This window comes from Zophobas morio, unplaced genomic scaffold, assembly GCF_036711695.1.
Source record: "Zophobas morio isolate AGI-343-1 ecotype UQ-CSIRO unplaced genomic scaffold, CSIRO_AGI_Zmor_V1 ptg000006l, whole genome shotgun sequence".
Lineage (NCBI taxonomy): Eukaryota > Metazoa > Arthropoda > Insecta > Coleoptera > Tenebrionidae > Zophobas > Zophobas morio.
This window is the reverse complement of record NW_026972111.1, coordinates 14594189-14613057: the sequence shown is the minus strand read 5'-3', so window position 1 is coordinate 14613057 and position 18869 is coordinate 14594189. Positions and strand designations below refer to the sequence as shown.

Here is an 18869-nt window from a genome sequence, read left to right as displayed (position 1 = left end):
ATGCTAGAAATAATATAACAATTTGGGTGATAATATAATGATTACGCGTGAATGAGAGAACTGAGTGTGAGAATCTGAGCGGTTAAATTTCATGGCATTATCACTTTTAATCACTTGTTTAAATCGATATTTTTTAATTTGCCTTTTATAAAACGGCCCTTATCAAATTAACGCGAACACAAATAAATTAAATTCGACGTTGCAAGTTACCTCCAAAAATTAAATTGTGTTGATGAAAATGACAAAAATGTCAATAAATTTGCACCACAAAATTTATGATTCCTCTACTCCGGGATAACCGATTAGTTACCACATGTTTTAAACAAACACGTATAGAAGAAATACAAAAAATTATTAAATAAACTACAACTAAATCATTTCTAGAAGTTTCTCTGATATCTGATTAGTTTAACTACAAGTGTCTGTATAATGTAGCCTTATTTGTTACAAAAAAAAAAAAAAAAATTGTAATCGTTGACAATTGGACACAAATTTTTAATCTTGTTTCTTTATGCTGAAGTTGCCATCATAAAATTAATTTAGTGTTCTATTCTTTAACATAATCGATTAATCATGTAAAGGAATTGACTCGCTTTATCCTTAATATAAAATGTCAATAACCCTAATACCTTCATGTAAACAACAATGTGTCAATCGGTTTGATGGAGAGGTAATCGTTGAATAAGTATGTGACAACTTAACGAATTGAAAACTCTATGTAGGAATTTATGTGTTGCCAATACATCAACGCTCAATCACGTAATACGTAACTAAATTGAAGTATAAAATTAAAGTACGGAAACCTAACGAAAAGATACGTGGATAATAAAAGATTTAACAATGTGACAAGAGTTATAAAGCATTATTTTTGGCTGAAATCATTTTTGATTTTATTTATAAAACTATTACTATCTTTGTATCTGGTCTTGTACTGAACGAAAAAAATGAAATACGATATCGTCATACTTAATTACGGAGTCCAAGAAAATCCTTTGGTTTAATTTACTACATTATCTATTTTTTACATGTACAGAACCTAATCGACACTTATAGGTACGTTTTTGGAAGTCAATAATTTTTTTTATGCAACGATAAAAAGATTTTTGAAGTTTAGTAAACTAAACACGTTTTGCGACACTTCAGTGATCGTTGAAACATCAAGAGGTAGGTTTTTGATAAACACTTTAAACCAGAACGATTCGGGGAGTAAAATTATTGGTAAAAACACTCCAAGTTTAGAGCATAGTTTTTTGTCAAGTTCAGAGATAGCTGTTGAGGGAAAGTGTTATTAAAACCCCACAGCAATGATGATAACCAATGTTTTTTCACTTGAGGTAGCTACATTGAATAATAATAGTGAAGTGTAACGGTGGAATTAAAGCATACATTTTGTTGATTGTTGTTGATAAATTTATGCGTACGTAGTGAAATGTACCGTTATTTTCAGTTTTACGACTATAAATAAAGTAAATAACAACTTCCGCATGCGGGAGTTTGTTCACCTAAAAGAAAAGCGATTATTTTTCAAAAAAAAAAGCTGCATGTCTGGAGTTCCATCGGGAAATCATACCGGTCCTGTGTTCTTGTTGATTTTCATAAACGATCTTGCTGATTGCGTCAAATAGTAAAATTTTTATTTATTTTAATCAATCTTACAGAAATAAAGAAAGAATATCCTCAATTTTTACTTATTTAAAAGACCATTTCTGTATACCTCGAAAACCTATTTAAAATTTGACGCAAGGTGACAATTCTGACAGCTGTCATTGTCTCAACCAATCAACACGTTAGACGTATGCATGCCAAAATTGACAAACTATGAACTGACGTACTAGCATGGATGCCAATATTTCAGAATCGAAAACATAATAATTTGTTTCAATCATTAATAGTCACCCGGTATAGTAAGACAGTTTTGTGTTAAACAACATTAATTTTGTAACATATCATGTGAGGCAGGTTGCTTGAATCTGAATTTTTAAGGTTATTATAATAATCTTTTAAAAATGATAACAGAAACAACTGACTGACAGCTAATTACACGTTGAAATTCTTTATTTATTGAAACAACAATTTGCATAAAACCTTTGAAGTTTTTAATTATCTGTTCGTTTTATACAGATCAGAAGTGTTTTGTGTTAGAGGTTCTCATTATCCAATCAGATCTAAAAAATGTATCATCTTTTTCATAGACCTAGTAATGTATTAAGTAATTACGAATACTGCAGGATTTGATAAATTCATTGATTGGAATATGAAAGGAACATATTTTAAATTATGCTCATATAAAATCGACTTATTAACATTTTTTTTACGTGAAATAAAAATTTTATGCATGTATGAAGTTTTAAACCTCATATGGTCGTGTGTATATTTAAATACTGTGTTTTAATTTAGTGTCGCCAATTATTTTCCATCGTTTAATAAAACTAGCCATGTTAAAGTGAAGTGTAACCAGTATGTGAATTTTCAATATCCTAAGTAATATTTTATTTATGTTCGTTTCCGCCAGATCACAGAACAAAAACTCCGTTCGCTTGAAATATGGTGGATGCGCCGGGCGACTTATGACATTTCCTCCGATTGGTTGACGTCGCATGGGGATTGCAATATTTCTTCGGTTGGTAACGACGTCAGGTGAATGTTGGCATCACCTGATGAGTAATGAGGTGGGTCGGCAGTGCCTGTGACAAATGCAACTTTATGACAGTCCGACTGTATTTTATCATCAGAGAGCGAAATGCGCCCCTTCATCATCATCTTTTCGGTTGATACAAATGGCGAAATTCTGCCAGATTTTTTAACCCTCGCAGTCGCCGACTTTTCTTGAATTTCGACAAATCGCCCACGTAATTAATCTCTCGACTCTCCGTGCGAGTTTTTGCGAGTTTGTAAACAGGACTCGTGTGGTCGCTGTATCGGATCCACCGTAATCACGTTAGCAGCAAACAATTCCATCCGCACTGCTGTTAATTCACTTACGAGAAGCTTTGAACGCCGCAGGGCGGACGTGACGTCACGACGGTCACAATGGAAGCTTTTGTTCGTGTTTGGTAGACGAAACTACCACAAAATGAAATACGGCAACACCACAACCTGATTTAAATCGAGTCTGAGGCTCGAATTTATTAGAAAACGGTAAATGTTTGGCTCGATGGTGGAAATGTGATTTTAGGGTTGGCACTTTATTAAGTGTCTAGTGTACACAGGAATCCAATGTACAGAGATCGTCGTTTCAGCAATTGGTATCGACTTCAATAACTTCAGAACAGTAAGAATTAGGTGATATTAATGAAATATTTGTTATTAAATACGTTTCGAAAGTCTATACATTGCTTTAATGTTATTAGTTTGTCAGTGGTTTAAAAAAAATATTTCTCTGTCTTAGTCTTTCTAGTAGTTAAAAATTCCTAATTTTTATGTTGCATTACAAAGCAGAATACTCTGCATTATTTCCTGTAAAAAAAGTAAAAAAACAAAATGAAAGAGGAATGATGAAATACAGAAACAGCAAAAAAACACGGTAGAAAAAATAATATCAAACTGTGAATTAATGCTCGAGAAATGAAATAAGCACCTGGAAAATGAAAAAAAAAAAGAAAGGATAACGTGGTTCTTTGCAGTTATTAGAATTACATTTAGTCAGCTGTGGCGTATATGGGAAAACCTATAGAAAAAGGATATTTAAGAAGGAAACACGTATTTAAAACCGCTCTTTATTTAGCTGTGTCTAACAGTGTAATCAACCAACTTCATCTCAGTAAGACTACACTAGTGGTTACGTTATCATTACGCAACTAGGAGTGGAAGAGATCAATTGATATCAAAATAGGTATTAATCGAATACAGAAAAATCAGTTGTTTAATTTCCAACTTAATCATTTTGTCGTCTTCGTTTACTACAACTGAGGACTAAATTAATTTCGCGAAGATCAACAGACCCATTTAAGTAGTTGATGTCGTGTTCATTTTTGATCCGAAAACGTCCAGATTTTTGCAAAAAAATCAAAATTATAGAACAACATTTTGCAATTTAATAATGAATCTGCAAAACCGAATCTTTGAAATGTTGCAGATAATTTAAAATTATCATAAGATGGTAATTTTTTTTTCAAAATACCTATACTGTTTATCCCCCCCCCAATTGATGACGTCACCTCAAAATTTTGCCTAATAAATCCGGCTTAGAATGTACAAAATATGATGAGTTTTTACTTGTGATTTATCTGCTTATACAGATGGCACAAAAAATTAATGAATGTGTCAATTTATTTTAGTGATTAAATCAGGAACGGCTGACTCCATTTTCCTTAACATATGGGAATACAATACTGTGACTATTAGTATTACACTGCATCAATCCAAGATATGTGTGTCTTTGCAAAACTATTGATGACGTCATCACAAAATTTTGTGAAGTAAAAACTCGTTTAAAACGTACACTAGTACACTCCTTTACATTTACTTTAACATTACATACATTTATTTCAACTTACGGGAGTTCTCATAAAAGAATGAAATTCGCAAAATCAAATTTTATAATTTTTGGAAAATGTGGGATAAGTTTTATTGTATGTACTTCAGGAGCGAGGGAAGTTCTGTCGAAACAACCTTTGACCAAGTTTTCTAGCATTTTTTTAATCTTTTTCAATATATAGCGGTCTGAAATGATTCTTTGTCTAATTTGTGTTTATTTAAAATTAACACAAAACAAGAAATCGTGGAGAAATACCGTAGAAGAAAAAATAAGGATGTTAAGAGGTATTAGGCTTCTCCTCCTCCTCGTCTTTGAAGGTTTCCTAAATCCCATAAATATATATTTAGGCATATAAAATAACGTGGACAAGAACTAAAATTTCCTGCTTTGAAAGTTTTGATTCCGAAACGAGAATGTTATCAGATAATGTATAGAGCAGAGTGATTAAAAAAAAACTAATAAATTTATTACGGGTAGATTTTAGATGGGAAGTAGTAGTTTTTGTTAACAGAATAACCTGATCCAGACTGGGCAATCGAAAAGACTGACGAAAAGTGACATTTTGAAAATGCCACAAGACGAAATCTGTGAATCAAATGTATAAATAGAATAGAAGATATTTATTTAACGGGACATCTCCTATTACAATATTAATTAAACTTATTATTAATACAAATAAAGAACTTAAAAAAATATATTAAATACATGCAAAATAAAATTAAAATTATTATTATTTAAAGATTTACAAAGTAGCTTACTTGTATTCGTTATTAACAATTTTAAATGTGGTTTTGTTGATACCTATTAAACATATTGAACTTTGGTCCCCTGCGAGTCGGTTGCTGTGTTCATCATTCGTCTAATTGGATGGTTTTGCGGTTTGTTTGTTATCGACAAAGAAATTCTGAAGATCAGATAAGATCATTTTTAAAATATGCCATTAATAAGTCCTCGAAGAAATGAAGTATCGGAAATTAAGCGATGAATGAATTAATATGAAAATTACACATTATCCAATCACCGTGTATATGAGTTCGACCAATTTTAAATTCTAATAAATGAACGACTTCTTTCTGTACTTTTTCCAATAAACCACAATCTGTTTTACTATAATTAGAGTACTATATGGAATAAACTAGATTAAATCGAACAAGTGAAAAGTATAACATTTTTAGGCTCGAAATCGAAAAATTTTGACAACATCTTGTTAAATGATAGTCTAGAATCAAATCTTTCACTTCATTTAAGTAACAATAATATTCCATTAAATTAGTGCAAATAGATCTTTGTTTGCAGAAACCATGTTGTTGAATAGAGATGGTAGGAGAACAAATCTATTCCAATTGTTTAGCACCATTGGAATAAAATATTTTAGGAATGGTAAACACCCCTGTAGTTGTCGATCTTATTAGGAACCCCAGATTTAAAAATAGGTCTGACGTAACTATTTTTCCAGGCTTTAGGAAATTTACCCTGAAATTTAAAGGCTCCTTAGAAGATCACAAAAGGACACTGTAATTGTGTAAATGCAGTTCTTCAGAAGAACACTTGGAATGCCGTCAACTCCAGGAAGAAAGAATGTTTAAGACGACGTACCTGATATTTTCAAAATCTTCTGATACATCAAGTTTCAGTCCAGAATCAGCTACTTCATCTATACATTCAAATTCATGATCAAAGTCCGTATCTTCTGCGTAAACCGAGGAAAGAACTTCGCGAACAATTTAGAAATTTCGGTGCCAGTTTTGGCACACTCTTGCAAATATTGTATATCGCAAGGAATGCCACTATTTTTTTCGTGTCATTCATGAATTTCCAGAAGAACTGTGGATTAGTTGTAATGTTGTCGCTAACTTTATAAAGGTAGGAATTATATAGGTTTTCGTTAAGTTCTTTACATTGGGTACTTAACGTTTTAAAATATTGATAATCATCATATCTTTCAGAAAAAAAATTGACCCAATTAATAGAAACTTAAAAGTAATTCAACTACTGAAAATCACCGTTAGCAAAATGCATCGGCTTGTCAAGATATTTTTTTGTTCATAATGTAATATTTAAATCCATAAATCCATTTAATTATTTATTTATTTTTTGAGAAATTTAATACTTGGTATACGTTCCATTTAGTTTCTGAGGGGTATTTAATAATATACAATAATTTTGAAATTTTTTATTAGATATTAGAGTGTAGTCTAGGAAAGTGTTGTGTGTTTCATTTGACAAGATACTGTGAAATTCGGTTTACAAATATGATGCGAACAGAAAAGTGTTAATGATTTTTTTTCAGTTTTTTCTATTAAATTTTGGCTATGTCGTCCCTTCTACAATTTTGCTGAGTAAATTGAATTTAAAATGTGCAAAATAATTCGCTTTCTACCTGTCGTCTATTCTTTTCTTTTTAATCATGCGTATGGCGACTTCGGCTGATTACAAAACATTGATATAATTTTATTTAATGTCCACCAAAAACTTGGTATCAACTTAAAAAAAAAAATAGTTCAAAAAAATTAGGTTTTACAGGAATTTTACCTTCTTTTTCCAGGTAATTAAAAAAATGTGTTAGATAGATTTATTTGGACTTCAAAGTCGGAGAATATTTTGTCTAAATAACTATAATGATTTTTTAATGTTAGTTATATTATCGCAAAGGGTCTTTTTTTTAGCGCTGGCCATAGGGACTTACGTGCTAAATTTTTTGATCGTGTTATTGGGTTTTCTAGAAGGGATTTTCACGCGAAATTTGAAACGGATATTAAAAGGACACCAAATTAGTTTTAGAACATTTATTTACCGCAGTTGCGGATTTTTTGGACTTATTTAGACTTATACGGGTTTTACAAGAAAGCTGACAAAAATGTATGAACGTGTCCGTTTAAAGTTGTCTAGAAATTGGTCAAGTTTATGATATTTTTTATTAAAAACTGCACACTAGACATGAACATAAATTAAGAGGTCCTCAAGACTGAAACCGCGATGATGTTCCCCATGTGTTTAAGAAACGAGTGATACGATGAAACCAGATCAGACGCAAGCCTTAACAAATTTATTTTAGTTGTAATTCAATAATTCCGACAAAAGTTAGTTTTGATTAAGGATAAAATTTACAATTTATCTCAGCCATTATTTGCCAGGTTTTGAAAAATTAATGATCTTGCCAGTAAAATTTAATTGTGCAAACGTCTTCTCATTTGAACATTTCTTTATCTAACTAGGTAGTACTTCACCGGTACTACTTCCACGCACAAATTTTTAAACTGATCACGTCCTCTAAATAATCGCTATCTCGCCTCCTATTTTAGACTCTAATTGACCCTTTTCCTGTAAGCAAAGTGAGTAGACATTATATAAATTCCAATGATACAGAGTGAGACAACATCGCGCAGGCGAAGTCAGATTTTTGGAGCGCCAAGTTAAAATTAACCAATGAGCGACAGATTACGCATGTGTAGCCGGTTGTATTTTGTCAAAGCGGTTTGTTGTCACAGGTCTTTGCTCTGCTGCCGGAGTGCCGGATACTATTTCCAACGTGGTTTTGAAGATGCGTGCGCACGGAAAGTCACTATGGAAGTTTTACGATCTTACAGGAAAAGGGTCAATTGGCGCTGAGCTTCATCAAAGCAGCCTTTTATGGGCTGCAATGCTTTGCTCGTGATCTACATAACTGTAACATTTTATTATGTATTGATAATACAACCGCGTTGTCTTACATTAATAGAATGGGGCCTTCATTTGGATAGTTTAGCTGGTGTGAGATTCGTGAGCTCTGGATTGTTTCTGTCAAAAGAAACCAAATGGGAACTACCTGAAAAGGCGTATGAATCCATAACAGCGACATTTGGTAAACCTGAGATAGACCTATTTACATCCTACCTAAACCATAAATGCACGACATGTATCCTGGTCTTTAGACCCCCGTTCGCTCGCGGTAGACACATTTACGCTGTCATGGAGCCAATTCTTTTTCTATGCGTTTCCACCTTTTTCGCTTATATTGAGTACCTTAAATAAGATAATTCTTGATAGAGCAGAGGGTATCTTGGTAGTTCCGGAATGGTCCACTCAACCGTGGTACCCACTGTTCCAAAAAATGTTACTTGTTAATCCTATACATTTGGGACCTAGTACTGAACTACTTTCTTCTTCTTTCAGTCCAGTTCACCCATTGGTAGATTCCCTTATGTTGACTGAAGGACTTGTCTCCGGTAGGCATATAAGCAATGAAATGTGCCAAAGTTAATCATTGAAACAATGATAAATTCCTTAGCTCCAACCACATTAAAACAGTATGAGGTCACCTACAAACTGTGGTGGACATACTGTTAACAAAAAGGCCTAGTTAGATAAAGAAACGTTCAAATGAGAAGACCTTTGCACAATTGAACAGGTCAAACGACTTTATGATGCTCGACTTTAATTGTGCTAGTCTTCTCATCTGAACATTCGGTCCCACCCACCCTAACGTGCAAGAACAAATATTGTTGCACGCTCAGTTTAAACTTAAGCACAGCGCCAACTAGTCTAAAATAGGAAGCGAGACGGCGGTTATTCAAAGGACCTGATCAGTTTAAAAATTTGTGTGTGGAAGTAGTACCGGTACAGTACTACCTAGTTAGATAAAGAAATGTTCAGATGAGGAGACAAACATAAAACCGTTTGACCTGTTTAATTATTCATTTTCACTATTAAATTTTGACTTAAAAACCTGTTCAACATTTCTTTGCAAAAAAGTGCTTATTACTTTGATATGTTTTCGAGCCACGTTTTAATTTGTAACTTATGCAGGATATATATCAACATTCTAATAATGTACACACTAAAATTTTTCCAACTAAACTTTAACGACGTCATCTTATTGGTTGTGTTTTTGATTTGAAGGAAATTGAGTGTGTTACGGTTTCAAATATTCTCTGATATCATCCTATTATTTTTTGTATTACATTATCTTTCAACATGCTTCATCTTTTATTTTGTGAAATTTATTATTTAGTCATTGCGTAAAAGGAAAAGAATTTGCAGAGGATGGAATCTCCAACTTAATTAAAATGTTGTAGCTTGAAGAAGGTATAATAGATACTGAGATGTCAAGAGAGACTACTGAAAGGATGTTTTATTTATTTATTGTCCAATTATTTACCTTCGACAATAGATAACATTACCGCTAAATCCGCTTTTGTAATAATAAGTTCGATTTTGCTACCGTCCCTTCGGCAATAGTCATAATTTAAAAGTCGGAAAATTCCATTTATGAGAACCAGAAAACTGAATTTACATTCCTGAAATCTCTCTAAAACATAAAAATATTTCATCCGGTTCCACAAGTGATAATGACAGTTATCGATGGTTGACCGAGGGAATCGCTTGATTTCACCCCATTTTTCTCCAACAACTCGCCGCTTATGAAGTCATATCACAGTTCGGTTTAACAGTTTTGTGTCTTTTTTCGTGCGGAATCGTTCCAGCAGTTATCCTCGCGTAAAGGTGGATATAAAAGGGCTTATCAACCCCCTCTATAGGGGTTATCTGAGAATAAGTGCTTGTTCCAGCGATGGCGACGCGCGGGACGAAACAAAACGGTTTTTTCAACGAGAGGGTTTCGGTAATGTTTCACGTGGAGAATTAAGAAAGTTGAAGCTAAACGGCGTTTTGCAAACAGGTTTTGCATTTAAATGTGTTCCAGGGTAACAGATACTAGAAAGTGCGTGGAACCGAGTAATGCTGTGAATTTTAAACAGTCCTACTTTCACTAAATTACCCGCACTGAAACAAATGGAACTGGACGACGGTAATTGTAGCCCTTGTACTTCTGGACCCTCTAATTGATAACGAAAGACCGAGAGATTCCTGAAGGAAGAAGGGAATTGTCAAAAGTGGAACGCTACAAGATTGGCCTCGGCGACGCTGTTTTTACAAGGGGTTCGTAATTTACCGGGATAAACGAGTTTTATAAGAATGGAACCGATGAGCTTCTTTTATTACTGTTGTGAACTAATAGCCATCGGTTTTGATGTCGATGATTGAATTTTAATATCTGAATATTTATTTGCTAATATTGTTGCATGTTTCAGTAAATAAATAATATAAATATGTGTATATCGATTTTAAATTTACTATATTGTGACGTGTATCACATTTTGTTCGCAATTGGAAATAAATAGTAGTAGTTTCAACAAAAATATTCACAAATTCTATATGATCTTAAAACATATTTTTCAAATGTTTCTTAAAAATGTTTTGATTTTCTTTAAACAACCATAGTCTCTTAAAATTTTACAATAAAGTAAGCTTTTTTCACCCCCACCAACACTTTAATGACACCATCTCAAAATTGTGCATAACAACTGTTATTCAAATTTTATGAAATAACATACTTCTGTGCTTGTGGTTTATTAATCCAAAATCCAGATAAAATAATTAATCAAAAATAATCGGCTCTTTATGCAATTGTGAAATAAATATTAAATAATATATGTATAATCATTAATTAAATATAATCTAGTCTAGTCTAGTCCCAATTTCGTTACAATTTTGGAAAACCCACTTCCCTTCCGCCCTTTCAGGTCCCAATTCTCTTGTTCATCATTCTCTTCGCTCCTTTATTCAACGGAATTTGTTACCGAACGTCAAAAAATGTGTTTGATCTTCTGAATTATTTGCGAAAAGATCGTATTCGGTTGATAAAGTTGATATAAATTTTCTTTGGGTCAATCGATTTCTTTTGTCTCGTTGAAATATTCGCAAGCGAAGGTAGCACGTGGGTCCAGATGGACTGCCATCATCGTCGAGGCGCGCCATAATAAACTTTATTGATGGTTATTTATCGAGATCGTTGCGAAAATCACGAAAAGTTCGCAAAGATCAGACCTCGGGGACATAACAACTCACTCGAAAAGATAAATAACTTAACGCAGCTTGAGGGCTAACTTTTACGTTCTCGAATGGAATAAAACAATTTGTCGGGGGTTGTGGGAGATGGAGGATTGTGGTTTTTATGATGATATCTTAGATTAGTCTGTGGACGTTTGCAGGATCAAAGTTCACAACAACTAATTCCGGGATGTAATTCCACGGATTGGAGGAAATGATTTGATTTTGTGTCGGCAATACTTTTACTACTCTATACAGGGTATTACGAAATTATGGTCGACCGTATGTCAGCACTTCCAGGCTTACTGAAATATTGATTACACTACATAATTATATTAACAAGAAACTGAACGTTTTCAGCATTTTAAAAGATCACCTTGTAATTTCCAATTCTCTTCTTCTTATCTTCAAGTGCATGGTGCAATAATTGAAGGGCTGTTGAATCCCTCGCGGCAGTGTATTGCCACTCTCTGTGCTTATAGAGAGTGAATAAATGAGAATAATGAATAACAAAAATCTAAAGAGACTGGAAACATTGCTTTACTGCTTTTGTTTTACTGTCAATGATTTCCAACACATAGCAGGTGTAGCTCAAAGTGTAAATCAAAAAGCTTTTAAAGTTTAAACACATCTGTGGTATTTCCACTTTAAAACGTGATGGACTCAATTGCCACGATGAACTGATTACATTTCACTTCAAAATTTAAAAGTATTTGTATTCAGAAACTTGGCAGTTTCCAAAGACTAAGTATTTTATTATCATTATTACTTCTGCTGAATCTGACAGATAAGATTTTCACAAGCCGTGCGGGAATATTCCAGTTCAATTCCGGTATAATTGAGCTTTCAAACTTTTTCTAAAGTAAAAACAAGCAAGTATAACTAAAAAAGTTTTCATTACATTTATATAAGATGAAATTCACACAACTGAAACTCATTTCGATTAAAAAGCAGGTTGCTTAAAAGAAAAACTTTTCTCAGACATTAGCTGAAATAATCCAGAGAATTTTACTCAAGAAAAGAAAAATAAACTGTTATTAGTCTCTACTTCGTTTTCACCTACGATCCATTTACTGAAAAACTTCCATGTTGCGATGAAGGTTTAATACACGAGCTGGAGTGGAATTGAGTTTGGGATTTTAAAAAAATGTTAATAAATATATGCTTTACTTGTCTTATACTAAAAATTTTAGATAATGGGAGTCCAGTTTTAACGAATTTTAAGCTGTGAAACTGAAATTTGGTGTAAATAACGTTTAAATGTTTGTGTGACATATCTAGGAAAGGTCGTTTTAATTTAATAGAAGTTACAAGAACAAATATTTTAATTCAACTAACATTTTGATATTTAGAATAAAGCTACAATTTTTGAAACAATCAATGAAAACTATTAACAACAACACTGTGTCAAATTATTGTAAATATGTTTGGTTCTCAACAACCACGTGACACTCAAATATCATTTGTAATTTTTTAAGTACAGGCTAACAAATAGAGCTCCTTCGAAAAATTATAGAGTTTAATTTTGCGAATTTTGTTTTTATGATAACTCCTAAAAATAAAATAATGATACTTCTGGACTATTCAAGTACAGGTAAAAAAATATGTTATCCCGTGGCGTAAACAACAAGAAGGAGAGTACACAATCGAAATATATAAAGCACATAACCTAGTGGAAAAATGTATTCTCAAAATTCGACTGTTAATGTTTATATTTCGAAAGAATTCGACTATTAACCATGTACAGATAATAATCAAGGTGAGAGCCCGCAGAAATGCAAAGTATGCATTTGTGTTAAAAGAAAATGAAAGGACTAATTATATAAATAATTATATTAAATAATAAAACGGTCCGAACAGTATTGTGGATGATGATTTAAACAATAAAAATTGTAATAATAATAAACAAAACCAAGGTGGATTCATAAATCACAAGTACAGTAGTAAATTATTTTATACATTTTAAAGATCCTTTACCGCGCAAAACGTTGAGCTTACGTCAAAAAATTGTTGGTAGAGATGATATGAAAAATTTTGGTTAGCGTTTTACCTTACTATTGATCTTCCCAATATCAATACAAAATTTGATAAAAACGGTCCAATACTTCCAATATTATCTGTTTTATAAAAATTAACATAGGAGACAACTGAGGGACAGACAAATAGACGGACAGACATACAGACAGAAATAAACAGACGGAAAAGGGAGCTCTATTTTTTCGTACTCTAGAGGTCATGAAACTTCAAGAAGGACATGAAAATAAAAATATTTTAAAGAAAATTATTAGCAAAACAAGTCTTATATGTTATTTAGAAATGTATTGAAATGACCCTAATAAAACAAATAGGTATACATGAGCTAGGCACTTATTATGTTACAAACAACAAATGCGCAAATTATTGATGGACACTAAAATAAAGATTCACTTGAAGAAACGACAGAAAAAGCTAATTTTCGTGAAATAATTTTGGGGGACGTTGGATTTTTTTTTATGTTAGAATAATAATGTAAGAAATTCACAGAACTTCAGACGAGAAATTATTTACCTAACAAAAAATGTTGTTTAATACATTAAAAACAAAAAAAAAAGCTTATCGTCTCTTTACCGACGAATTTTTTATACTCTAGGGGTCAAACATGAAAAAAACTTGAAAGTAGCCATTCGTCCGATAGACCCTATTACAATACGAATACGTTCTTAGGTTACGCTTGAGAAATTAAATCATTTTTGGTAGTTTAAAAATTACCATGAAAGAAATGAAATTTGTTATTTTAAGAAATTAAGGAATTCCACTTGTCTCTCAAGGAATTAACTTCCTCTCTGGTACTATATGACTGAAAAAAGAAAACGTCGTCTAGACAACCATGGAATTAATAAATTGTTCCCGAAATTCTTCCATTAGAAAGGAAAATCATTCACCTTTTTCTTGCTGTACTTCATTTCGTTAATAACTTTGGATAATAACAATTTTATGTTCTACTTCAAATATTTTTTTAACAAGCGGACAAACCTGAGCTGACCTTACAAAACAAATGTCGAGACAGGTAACTTCAATGGAAAACAACAGTACTACCACCAGAGTTAAAAAAAATCAGTCTATGGCTGACTGGACGATGTTTATTATGTACCATCTAATATTTCGTTAGTAAGTTAGATTTCAGAGTCATAACCACTGATTTTTTTTTTTTGGATATGCATTAATATTATTTTTTAGATATTTGACAAAATGTGGCATTATAAAATTTTTAGCATACGCGGTTTCACCATTTGTCGTTTTTTTTTTATCTCTAGAGACTCCTTAAGTATTGTACTTGTTTGTGATAAGAATACGTGGTATATAAAAAACGGCTTAAGTTGCTTAAGTTATTTAGACATTGAGAGTGTGAAAATTAAAATCTCTGATCTTCCGCAGCAAGCAAAACAATATAAGAACTCCGAAACATCCGGTGGTAAATGCGATTTAAATTTAAAAAATAACGTATTTCTGTATTTGTGGTTTATAAATTCGCCTTGAGTTTTTATATTTTCCCCCAAAAAAAATTGTAACTCTTAAGTTTCCCAACTTTTTACAGCTTAGTTGATTAGAGCGCGGGCTACCAAAACGAAGATCACGAGTTCGATTCTCTCATGGGACCCTGTTTTTTTCTCTTATACTGCGTCTGGTATTATCTATATTCTTTTTTTTTAAACAACTAGATTTTGGTTAATAATACCTCTGGAGTGAGGGAACTTCTAATAAGACCATATTTTTTCCAAATAATGGCACAGTTCTTTTGATGCGAAATATAACAACATAACATTAATAACACTACAGTTTTTCGAAAATTTAAGAGAATTTGTATGAATCGATTCCAAAATAATACCATAAAATTAATCGATTCACGATACTAATAAATTACTACTTACTACAAATTTGTTTCATAAATTTTTGAGATTGTAGACGTAAGTTCTGGTGGTTATGAAATTGCCCAAACCAGTTTTGCTAAGTTATCATAATTTAACAAAAATCCGTAAGAACTTTCATATATTTAAAAACATTGTAACATATAATAACTAATATTCTAACTGACAAAAAAAAATTATACTATCTTAAACAAAACCTTCCAAATTGTGCTACAATTATGTTCCGTTTTCCAAGTTCATTATAATAATTTACAAAATGTTCGAATACGTCTCTCATTTTGAATTTCGAAAATTTGCATTTGGATTAATTTTTTACATTAATAAAATTGTCACTACATATTTTATGACCAAAAAGCTTACAAATTATAATTGCCAAATCTGCTTTTGTAAAAACTTTTATTTTTGTCCATAGTTTAAAAAATTGGTCCAAAGTTATTTAGACAGAACTTTCTTCGGTCCTCGCGAACAAATACCGATTTTTCGAAAAACTATAAAATTTAAATTTTGGGAATTTTATTTAATTTCTGATAACCTGTGTAAGTTAAAAAAATATTAGAAAGTTGTTTCGACGGAACTTACCTCGCACCTAAAGTACAATGAAACATATCCAGCAAAACTAAAAAAAATATATGTTGCAAATTTTATTTTTTTTATGAAAACTTAAGTTGAAATAAAAAAATGTATATAATCTTAAAATAAATGTAAACAAGCGTGCTACGCGTATATTTCAAATGACTTTTATCTTTACACAATTTTGTGATGACGTCATCAACATTTTTGCAAGGACACATATATCAATTTGGATTGGTGCAGCAGTGTAATACTACAAATAACAGTACTGTTTTCCCAAAACCTGTATAAGCAAATCGAAAAAATATGAATGCAATGATAAGTTACAAGTGAAAACTCGTCATATTTTGCACATTTTAGGTAGAATTTATTCGGCAAAATTTTGAGATAGCGTCATCAATTTTTTGGGGTTGATAAACAGATACATTTTGCTTGAAAAATTACCATGCTTACAATAACTTCAAAACGTTTGCAACATTCAAAAGCATTTGACTTTGCAGTTCCTGATTTAATTAATAAAATAAGTTGACTCAGTTATTAATTTTTTCGAGACACTGAATATAAGCACATCTAAAAAATATTACTGCAATCACAAGTATAGACTAATCAAATTTTTTACATTTACAATAGGATTTATTTGGTAAAATTTTCAGTTAAATTTTTTGGATTGGATAAGCAAATATATTTTGATAAAAAAATTACCATGCCTTTGATAACTTTAAAACATCTCCAAGATTTCAAAGCATTCGGTTTTGCAATGCCTGATTAAATCAATAACACGCATTCATAATTTTTTTTGAGTCATCCCTGTGTAAAAAAAGGCAAAAAAATATAAATGAAATGATAAATCGCAACACAGACTCATCATCTTTTGGACATTTTAGATAGCGTTTATTCTACAAAATTTTGAGTTGACGTCATCAGTTTTTTGTAGGGGATAGGCAAATATATTTCGAATAAAATTGTATCATGCTTATCATAACTTTAAAACATGTACAAGATTTCAAGGCATTCGGTTTTGTGGATTCAAAATTAAATTGAAAATGTTGTATCATAATTTTGCTTTTTTCCAAAAATCTGGACGTTTCGGGTGAGAACTCAACACGTAGTCATGTAGGAGTATGTTATTTTATACAATTTAAAATCAATTTACTATGTACAGTTTTGATGTGACGGTATCACATTATTGGTGGGAACGATTATACAAAATTTGGTTAGCGTCTACACCAATCGGTCCATTAGTTTTGAACATTATCTGCCTAATAAAAATCCGGACAGATGGCAGACAGACAGATAGGCAGACAGACAGGCAGGCAGAGAGATAGACGGAAACGGCACACGCATTTCTTCGTAATCTAGAGGTCATGAAAGGTCAAGAAAGCGTAAAGAACTCGATTACAATACTTCCTTCGCTTATGCTCTTAAAGCAAAAATTTGCAAAGTTAACTTTTCAAATATTCTATATTTGTTCGACTCTATTCCAAGGTCGAGGGAAGTTCTGTGTAAGTAACATAGACCCAATGTTTCTTCTAGTTTTCATATATAATAATTTTTAGGTCCGTGGAGTGCCTTGAAATATCAGTCAGAGTAGTCATAATAATTTAATTTTCAAATTATATTCAGACGAATAAAATTTTGGTAGGTATACGACAATATGCTATTGTTAGTCTTAATTTTAATTTAAATACCCAGCATACAATTAAATCTTTTGCGAGAACTCATCTTTACTAAAACTTCGTGGTTGGGTTTATAGTCGGTGAATGTGCTCATAAAATCTGGAAATTTAAATTCTTCCACCCTGTACATATTTAAATAAACGTGCTCTTAAATCAGTGACATCAATTTTTAGGAAATTTTAAACGCTTTTCTCAATTTTCAATCCAGAATTGATTAAATTCTCCGCAGCCTGTTCTTTCATACTACCCTGGTGCATATGCAGGCTATATCTTTCTCCCATTCAATAAACGAACTCTTTTGAGATAGCTGTATAAATTCGTAAAATCGATTTTGAGCCATTTCATAACTTTTATGCACAAATCCTGAAAATTGGAGTTATAAAATACACATTCAGTACAGTACTGCACTTTAACAATAGCGAACGTTCAATGAAGGCGAACATTCAAAGGTCTTTAAATAGAAACCGCACTAAAGTCATTCTCACTTACAAATCCGCAATTTTATGAGAGTAGTTGAGCAGGCAGAGCTTTCAGCAATTAAAGCACAGCTTTGCAGGATGGATGCCACGTCTTAGGCGCTGGCAATCCTACTATTTAGCCGCCGCAAAAAGCACTCGATTCCGGGAGCAAAACCAGCTGACATTTCATATTTATTGCTGTAATCGCGCTCGTCTACAAGGGATGAGGAATTTATTATATAAATCGCCGAAGTTTGACCACGAAATGGTCGTCAGCAAGGGCGAAAACTACGACGACGCGAGAGATTTATAGAGGGGAGGGGAAGAGACGCAATGAACTAAATTTTGTTTGTGCATAGAATTTATGCAGGAAGGGGTCGATTTGCACTGAAGTAAATGTGTGAACAGTAAGTGTTTCCCTTCTTCTTGACGAAAAGGTTTCTGTGAGTTCTCACACTCGGCACATAATACACTTTTAGTTTATTGTGTATATGTATAAGGTTTTTGTTTTTGTAACAAATGACGATAATATATGTACTTAACGACACTGTAGATTATTTTAACAGAGTTCATAAAAGTGTAAAACTTTACACTTGAATTTAAGAAGAATAACTTCCTAAACTTACTAAACTTAACATTAAGGAAATCAAAAATCGTTGTACAAATCTACTCATCTAGAATTAATTCATACCATTCACGCCAAGTACTCTGTGTTTTTTTTATATTTATTTGGACCTAAAGAATCTTTGAGCAATAAAAATTTCAGCTTCATATTCAATGTTCTTCTAAAATTTAGTATTTTTTTTATACGATCATATATTTTTTACTTTCGATGGGACGGCTATTTAGAATTGCACAGTTGCTGCCTATTACTTAGGGTTAGTTTAGAATTAGACTGCTGATATTTTCCATCACC

At 32.1% G+C, this 18869-nt stretch overlaps 1 protein-coding gene across 2 annotated transcripts in view; it reads right to left on the bottom strand.

Annotated features, from left to right (window-relative positions):
- Positions 1-18869, bottom strand: part of Stg1 (stargazin-like protein) — an 810143-nt gene that overhangs the window by 28493 nt on the left and 762781 nt on the right. The window lies entirely within an intron of this gene.